The 9,316-nt window shown below is 41.3% G+C and overlaps 3 non-coding genes across 3 annotated transcripts; all 3 read left to right on the top strand.

The window, feature by feature from the left end:
* Positions 1-1,442: 1,442 nt before the first annotated feature.
* TRNAP-AGG (transfer RNA proline (anticodon AGG)) lies at positions 1,443-1,514 on the top strand. The gene has a single exon. It is a non-coding gene; the product is annotated as a tRNA-Pro (tRNA).
* Positions 1,515-2,853: 1,339 nt separating this feature from the next.
* TRNAK-CUU (transfer RNA lysine (anticodon CUU)) lies at positions 2,854-2,926 on the top strand. The gene has a single exon. It is a non-coding gene; the product is annotated as a tRNA-Lys (tRNA).
* Positions 2,927-8,715: 5,789 nt separating this feature from the next.
* Positions 8,716-8,810, top strand: TRNAY-GUA (transfer RNA tyrosine (anticodon GUA)). The gene is made up of 2 exons: positions 8,716-8,752; positions 8,775-8,810. It is a non-coding gene; the product is annotated as a tRNA-Tyr (tRNA).
* Positions 8,811-9,316: the final 506 nt, after the last annotated feature.

Below are 9,316 nucleotides of genomic sequence, written 5' to 3'. Positions count from 1 at the left end.
GTTCCCTTTTCTCCACACCCTCTCCAGCATTTATTGTTTCTAGATTTTTTGATGATGGCCATTCTGACTGGTGTGAGGTGATATCTCATTGTAGTTTTGACTTGCATTTCTCTAATGATTAATGATGTTGAGCATTCTTTCATGTGTTTGTTGGCAATCTGTATATCTTCTTTGGAGAAATGTCTATTTAGGTCTTCTGCCCATTTTTGGATTGGGTTGTTTGTTGTTTTGTTATTGAGCTGCACGAGTTGCTTATAAATTTTGGAGATTAATCCTTTGTCAGTTGCTTCATTTGCAACTATTTTCTCCCATTCTGAGGGTTGTCTTTTGGTCTTGTTTATGGTATCCTTACCGTGAAATAATTTTGATTACTTTCCAGCCAGAAGAACAAACTGTCCAAGGACTGTCCTACGAGACAACCTGCGGTGTCTCCACAAAAGATATTTTGCCACAAGTCCAAACCATCCTAGGGACTCCAGAGCACACGTCTTTGAGCAAGACAGATTGCTCAAAATTTTGTCCAAGAGAAGCAGAAAAGCAGCAAGACACCTTAGGAGTTATTAAGTTCATTAGAAGGAAAAACTGTCACCAGTTTGTTTAGTGGCCAAACACTGCCCTCGAAATAGTCTGAAAACATACTGAGATGCGGGGCAAGTGTGAAAAGGCAGTGTTCATGATCTCCGATTGCTCAGTTGAGGATTTCTATTCGGTTAGATCATCCCTCACATGAAGGGAGGACTCCCATATTGGGAAAAGTGTTTTCTTGTTACTTTGATTTTTTTAGGTAAGAAAGGACTAAGCCCTTTTCCAGAATCTACTTTGCCGTCTGTCACCAACCAGTTGGTCCACGTTGACCGACACCAGCAGACCCTCTGTTTCGTCTACTTCTCGATGTTACGCCTCTTGAATCAGTCTCGTTTTCCACCAAAACCGACTTTCTGAACACTAATTATGTATCCCTTTGTTCCTTGTACAACGAATTTTCTTTATTCATTCACGACCTCAGAACTTTATATCCCGTTGAGTGAATTTTCACTATTTTCCGTGGAAAATACTGAGATCAAGCCAATAGGAGTTAGGGAGCTTGTCAGAAATGCAGCTTATTGGGCCTCACCCCCAGGGACTTTGACTCAGTAGATTTGAGGAAGAATACAGGTTTCTGCATTTTAAATAAACGCCACGGTTGTTTTTTACAAAGGGTGGATCAGCGATCTCTGAGAAATAAGGCTTTATACAGACCAATCTTCGAAGGATTCGGTTGCGGGGAAATCCAGGGAACTTCTGAGACAAGTCGATCTGGTTTTAAAACTAGGAAGGGAGGGTAGCAGGGAGACAGAAACAAAGAGAAACAGAGGTGGAAAAAAATGTTATAGATCCAAGTACGAAAGAAAAAACGGAGAAGTGACTATGTAATCTGTTTAGAAAACAACTTTTTCACGGGTGGCTCGTTGGTCTAGGGGTATGATTCTCGCTTAGGGTGCGAGAGGTCCCGGGTTCAAATCCCGGACGAGCCCAGGTTTTGAGGCCTACACCCGCTATTGTGTTTCTATTAAACTGACGCAAAAGAAACTGCTACATCTGCTGTTAAATTAAACTGCTATATTTTCATGTAGAAATATGTAGGCTGTATATGCACTTGATTCCAATAAGTAACTAGGTAACTCTTCTAATTAAGAGAGACAAGTACTTTTCAGTTTTGGCTCTTACTCAGTTTTCCATCAGCTCTAAATTGACTCTTGCAAAGGCAAAGGTTTCTGGTTATTCTAGAAGTTCGACTCCACGGTTGTGGTCATATGAAATGTATAGGAAACAACATTGTAAAGCAACTATACTCCAATAAAAGTTAATTTTAAAAAATCCAGGTTATAAACCTTATATTTTTAAAATTAAAAAAAAAGTATAGGAAGACGATGGTCATATCTCAATTCAGTATCATCCATCATTCATTCATCACATCAAAGAAATGGGTTCAAATGGAAAAATCAAAAATTGACCTATAGAGTTGGGGTGCTGGAAACCTTTGTACAAGTTATTTCGGCTTTCCTCGTTGCGTATTCCTCCATCATTCAGGAATAGGGGCTCTGCTTCATTATTGAGAAGGGGCACTTTTTCTCTCTTCTCGGAGCGTACTGTTGGTACACTCTTTAAACAGATTTTTTTTAGCATCTATTATAATCAACGAGCTTTTGCAGTCTGTGGTAAACAAAGTACACAAAAATCACTGGATCCTATATTCCAGTGGTTGTCAAATATTTTATATTAAAAGGCAATTGCAACACCCCTTTCCCGCCTCCCTTTTTTGTGTGTGCAAGCCCTGATTGTGGAGGACAACAAATGAACAAGAACAAGCGGCCTGAAAAGGAGGGATAAAACCGCAGGGAATTCCTTTAGGACCACATTCACACAGCGTGGCAAGAGGGGCCAGAGTTGACAGGTGATAGAAACAGGAGAGGAATGTCTCAGTGGGTTACGGAGAAGTCCCAGTGCAGTGCTTTGGTTCGAGGACCTGACCTTTGGGACTGAGTTTGGAGCCACATTGGCAACCAAGCCTGGAGCTCTGGGAGTGCCAGAGTTGGGCTCACCCTGAGAGTGTTCAGAGATTCCGACTCTTGTTTTCCGGAAGCATTTTGTGGTCTATCAAGACATGTTGGTGAGAATGAGGCGAAGAGGGAAGATGTAGTGAAAGCGAATGGAATGCATGCCAATAATTTCAGATAATGCTTACATTCTTTGCGTTTCATGTCATTTTAGATAACAACAACAGTCAAAAAATCTAGAATCCTATTAATCCCTGTCAGTCCAGCAAGAATTTTATAGTGTCTTATTTCATCGAGGGAAACTACTTTTCAGAGCGCCCGGCTAGCTCAGTCGGTAGAGCATGAGACTCTTAATCTCAGGGTCGTGGGTTCGAGCCCCACGTTGGGCGACTACAACTCCGTGTTTTTGCTCTCAGTTACATTTCTGCACCTTCCTCTAATCTCCAAAGCAAAGTGCCTCACCGTTGTCAAACGAGAAATTTTAGTATTGAATTGTGGAATCCCGGTGACCAGCTGTAGTTTATTGGCTCTGTTGAACTATTCCGACCAGCTCTATGATTCCTGCAGCGTTAAGCCTCATCGCCCCCTGGCGGCAACGCACTTCTCTGGCTTATTAGAGCTTTTGTTTGGATAACTAGAGATACATGGTCTCTGGTAGGGCATTTAGGCTCCTGGGATGATTCTGAAGCACTATCCCCACCGAAAAAGGTTTAGGATGCAAGGATGTTGGAAAAGGTAGTGTGAAGGTGGAGACGATCCAAACAAAGGAAACGGTTTGATGGGCAGAGGCTCAGAAGCAGCAATGTCCACGGAGAGTTTTGAGAATGGTGACTACTTTCTGGCCCAAGCAAATGTCATTATGTAATAACCGGAGACAGATTTTCTGTTACCACTACCTCATACGCCCTTTCAGCTCCTGATCAACCACACCTAAATAGCACAATGGACCTCCTTATAGATAGTGCTGTTTCCAACCTTTCTTCCCTTCCTTTGGCAAGTGAAAGAACCAGGCAACCCACAACAGGTTGCAACTGCCTACAAAATAAAATCTAAAGACTTAAGCCTGGTTTTTATAGTCCAAATTGCATTTCTGCCATTCTCTCTTGAATGGGAGTGTGAAGGTTAGTCAAGAATAACTTTAAAGTCAGAATACCAGCTTTATAAATTTATACTAAGAAAAAAAAACTAAGTGGCCCAGTGTGTTTTTATTTGCCCTCAAATTTGGGAAGGCAAAATTCATACGAAAGGTTACCTAGTGTATAATCAGAGCAAAACGAGTTAGATGTTAACAATATTTATGTCGCTTTGAAAACCTGAAAATGCTGTCTACACCCGTTGAGACCAAGAGCCCCAGAACTATCAATATTGTATTGAAAGAATGCCCACTTCTGAGCATGCTGGAGACAGGGCAATTTACCACTCTCCATCCTCCCCCATCCAAACCTTCCTTTTTTCTTTACTCAGGAACCTGAATATTGTTCATATATCCCTTGCTCCATGTGATGTTATATTCAGTTTTAAAACTATTCCGTATTTTACCTATTTAGATGAATAGCACCTATGGTTGGGCACATGGAATCACATGTTTTAAACTAGGTAGACTCCCTACAATTTGGAAGTATTGTCAGTATATACACGATGAAACGGAGAATCATGAGTCAACTTTAAATGGATGGACAAGAAACAACTTTCCTAGAAGAGTACACTGAGCCTTGACTGTTTTCCAGGTCTCAAGACATCTTTCAAATTAATTGATGAACATATTTTTATTAAGCGCTTTTTCCCTGTTGGATACTTAAAATGAAAACATGCATATAACATGGGCCGTGCCTTCAAGAAGGCTGTCATTTACTTACTGGATGAATGTAACTGACTCAAGTGAAAATTAAATTCTCAGTTGTATTTTAACTGTCTGGCATTAGGAAATGAAGGTGCTTGGAGTGACTGTTTTAAAAAATAGGTGATGGTGACAGAAACGGAGTTAAGAAATTACCAGTGTTTATCCAGTAAAATCAAGGGAACAGAGGTCCTGTATCTGACTCATATGAATATTCTACTTACTAGAGAGAACAATCATTGAGGATTTCCAGACTACATGTTGTGGGTATTAAGCCCTAAGTCTTATTGTAAAGCCTGAACTCTTGATCACCCAGCAGCCTCAGCTTAATGTTTTGGTTTCCTGGTATGATGAAAACTATAAAGGGATGTCCTAGACAGAGGAACAAGTATTGCTGGTGTTAATAAGCCACATGTCCTGTTGTCAATTAACTTAATGGATTTCTGGTTTATAAACATTTTTTGAGTTGCTTGGAACAGACTGCTTTTTTCCCATTCTTATGGCCCTTTGGCTATATTGTTAAAATTCAGTTGACACACTTAAAAATTGCATTTCTGAACTCAAGGCCTGTGCCAACATCTCCAAGGCCAGGGCCATCCTGAGCTTGGTCCTGAGCACAAGATAACCTAACTCCTTAGACATAACACTTCAACTGCAAAGGAGTCCTTGATTAAAGGTGGTTAAAAAGGGCACGGGTTGGGGGCTGGTGTCTTAGTCAGCTTGGGCTACCAGAACAAAATACCACAGACTGGGTGGCTTAAACTGAAAAATTTTATTTTCTTCCAGTTCTAGAGGCCGAGGAATCCATGATTAAGGCACTAGCTGATTCAATTTCTGGTGAGAGCTCTCTTCTTGGCTTGTAGAGGGCTGCATTCTTGCCACATCCTCAGTGGAAGAGGGAGTGAGCGTCCAGATGTCTCTTCTTTTAAGAACACCAATCCAACCTTAATTACTTCCTTACTCCAAATACTGCCACACTGCGGGCGGGGGGGGGGGTGTGTGTGTTAAGGTTTCAACATATAAGTTTGGGGGGGACAATATTCAGTCTACAGTAGGGAGAACGAAAAAAGCAAAACACGCTATGACATTTTGGAATTCAGGAATTTGACACACAGTAAGCTCACATATTTGTTGAAAGAATAACTTAGTTGCACTGCCTTTAGGATACTTAACAATCTTTTATATAGATAACATTGTTTAATAAATCTTATCAAATTAACTAAAAAAAAACCTTAGTGGCTTTTCCTTAGGACAGATCATCTGAAAGCAGAGTCCACAGACTCTCTATTCATAACTAGAGCTTGACTGATACTGGACTGAGCCAGATATGAAAGAAAAGCCAGAGGTCAGTAATTTGGAGGCTGCCTACAAGAATATGTTAGCCTACAGTTAGGTCTGAACTTGGGAGGACAGTCTCTGGAAGAAAAGCAAAGGCAGACACAACCACAATTTTGTGAATACACAGGTCTGTTCAGAGAAGGTTATCAACAGCAAATTGTATAGTCAGGTGTGCTTCAGGAAGTCTTGGTAGGTGAGAAGAGTAAACAAGAGACAGAAGTCAGGGGTTTAACCCTGTTCCAGAGCAGACTTGGAAAGCTGGGATCATAGGTAAAGGAAAAAGGAAGTATTCTACACAAGAGTATTATCTGCACCAGCAGCCCAAGGTGACAATAGCTCAGGCATTCCAGGAACAAGCCAGTATTATTTTTTGAACATGAAATAAAGAAGAAAATACATGAATGCCAGAACATATTTTCATAATCAGCTGGATTCCAGAGTTCAGAGTCCTAGGACTTTTTAAAAGACAAATGTTTACATTAGCAGAATACACTTTTATTATATAGTATGGTCTAAACTACCAACAAGAGAGGTCGCATTAACTTAAATACCAAGAGTTTTGAGTCAGAGCCTTCAAAGCTGAAAACCTTTACCTCCATGATTGACTCAAACTTACTCTTTGAGCTTTTCAATTTGACACCTTTTGGGGACACAGTTTATCTTATTTGCCTCTGTGTGTTCCCAGCACTTAGCATGGTGCCTGGAATAGTCAGTGCTCAATGCATGTTTGTGAATATTAAAAGTCACTGTTGTGTATATGTTGCCGAGTTCAAGTTCGCACTGCTTGCCGCATGACAGGTCAATAAATTGAGAGACAAGTTTTGGGGGCACGGAATAGTGACTTTATTCGGAAAGCCAGGCCTCAGATAAGATGGTGGTCTAGCGTCCCGGAGTACCATCTTATCAGGGGCTGGACGCTAGTTTCTTTTATAGAACAGAGAGGGAGGGGATGAGGAAGTAAAGTAAAAAGGCCTTAAGTCTTGCAAAATATCTCCAGGTTTTGGCCATCCTCGGGGAGGGGATGCGTTAATTTCTGCTTTTCTGCAGCCATTCACAGGTGGGCAGGGTCAGGATGTTTCCCTGTGGGCTGAACAAAGGCACTTTAATTTAACATTCAGGCAGAGGGGCAGGGTTCCCCGAGGCAGGCCATTATGTATGCCTATAGCTATAGACCGAACAAAAGCAATGGAAAGCAAAGGTCAAAGTAAAAGAAACAGATCCAACACTGCAGTCAGCTTTTGCTCTTCCCTGTTATAGTATTGGGGCGAGGCCGGCGGACCGAGAAGATGGAAGACAAACGTCCTCAAGAACCATCTTGCCCGGGTTTGGATGCTATGGAAAAAAGAGGGGGAGGTGAGGGAGATAAAGTAAAAAAGGCGATAAGTTGTTGCGAATATTTCCTGGTTCTGGCAGGACTCAGGAGGGGATATGTTAATTTCTTCTTTCCTGCAGCCATTCACAGGGAGGCTAGGTCAGGATGTTTCCCTGGGAGCTAAGCAAAGGTATTTTTAGCTTAACCCCTCAGGCATGGGCGGCAGGGGTCCAGGAGACTGGCCATTATGTATACTTTAAGCCTTAGGCAACGTCCCTCTAGTGATTAATTTATAGCAAAACTAATAGAATGCAAAGGTTAAAGAAAAAGAAACATATCCAGTATGGAGTCATATCTGTTCTTCCCTATTGTGGTAGGATTCGAAATTCATCTCCCACCTGCATCTAAGAATACTGAGGAAGGCGAAAACGAAAGGAACACCAAAACTTTCCTGCTTCTTATATTTCACACTGTTATATTTTAGTGTGTAAATATATGGAAAAGAAGGCTAGATATATATGGCAGAACCAGACGTGATTCTTGACCTATGAGAATTCAAGTTATTCACATACACACACCTCAGAATCCCTCAAATCTGCTGCTTGTTCTTTTCTCAAGGCTCCTTAAGGCCTGTCTAGCTTTCTCTCTGTCTGAAACTTCTATAATGTGGAGTGGGAGAAAAGGAAGGAAGGAATGGATCCTTTTTGTAAAAGCATATTTTTACAAAATGGATAGTACTAAATACATTTATAAAATAGGGTAACTTAGTCAATTGGGGTTGGGAAGGAGATAAAATTTTATATTTAATTTATTCAGACTAGCCCCCTCAAAACAGATGTTTCATGAAGATTTGAGCTAAATGGCTAAATTAAGTGATTAGCAACTTGCTTTTAATTCCAATTCAGAAAAAAAAAAATCTTGTGCCGTAGAGGAGTGAACACTGGTCTCAATGTTCTACTTGCACAAGGCGGATCGTTTGTCCCATGTGTATGGCTCCACTGTATGACAATGTAATGATTTTTAGTGGAACGTGAAGAACAAAGATTCCTGATGACGGCTGCCACCTCAAGTGGATTTCACCTACCTGAGAGTAATAGCCATTCTGAGCTTCAGGCTGTCACAGAAAATTAGACTAGACTCACACTTTGTAAAATTAGGGTTTGAATGACATTACTTTCTACCTTGTTAAAATAATTTTAAAAATATTTTAGCTCCCCATCGACAGGTTTTTTCTGAGTTTAGAATTAGTGTGTTCGTCTGGTTTATCTACAGGGACTAAATGTCAATTAAGAACGTCTTAGTATGGTTTTGAAGAGTTTAACCCTGTGCTTGTTTTCTTCCTCCTCCTCCTTCTGTTAATTGTCTGTTAAAATTGCAGATTAAAGTACTTCAAATTCTAAGATTGGTTATTTAAATTCATTCATCACAGTAAAAGACACGCATTGCTAAATTTTTGCCAGTTCCTTATACCTCATTATCTTATTTTCTTTTTGCAAACCATTGGGTGCTACCGTTTTCTCCTTGGTCCAGGGCAGTGGTACTGTGAAGGAGTGCTGGGTTACAAAAAAAACCGTGGAGGCCACTAGAGCGGACCTAATCAACAGCACTGGTGAATAAAACAATAAGCACCAACGACTCTCCAACCTCGCGCAGAGATGGCATGCTCTGCGGGTAAGAAAGTTATTGTGATTCCTTCGATAGCTCAGTTGGTAGAGCGGAGGACTGTAGTGAGTATGTTCCTTAAGCAGGCATCCTTAGGTCGCTGGTTCGAATCCGGCTCGAAGGACTTCACATTTTATGTGTAGCTTTTTCACCCTTAAAAAGGTCTAGGTGTATCTCAGCTATATATATCCTTGCTGTACATCTTTTAAAGACTAATCTCAGTGTGCAACGAATCCAATTTTTTAAATTATTATTCTCCGTAATAATTACTAATACGCGATCAAACTGCAGGCCCATAGTTCATAAAGGGCCCGTGCCGCAAAGAAGTCCCGAGCCCCAACCAGGCGGATCAGAGGTGGGCCCACTAAGCAAGGGATCCAGGGACAAGTCTCCGCCACCCTACCCGGCATCCCAAGACTAGAGGAGGGGCGGCCTGCTAGGAACATAGCTGACCAAAGGTTAGTAACTGGTTGGGCACGGGCGCCCCCTCGTGGTATTAGAGTCCTGAGTCTCTCCGAAGGTTTTTGTTTGTTTGTTTGTTTGTTTTCCCAGGTGGATGCTCAACTACTGGCAGTCGCCCACAGACCATGGGGCACTACTCCCCCTTCTCCGTTTAATTATGTAAAGGTG

Source organism: Physeter macrocephalus, chromosome 18 (assembly GCF_002837175.3).
Source record: "Physeter macrocephalus isolate SW-GA chromosome 18, ASM283717v5, whole genome shotgun sequence".
NCBI lineage: Eukaryota > Metazoa > Chordata > Mammalia > Artiodactyla > Physeteridae > Physeter > Physeter macrocephalus.
Note: the sequence above shows the minus strand (reverse complement) of the source record. Positions and strands in the feature narration are given on the sequence as shown.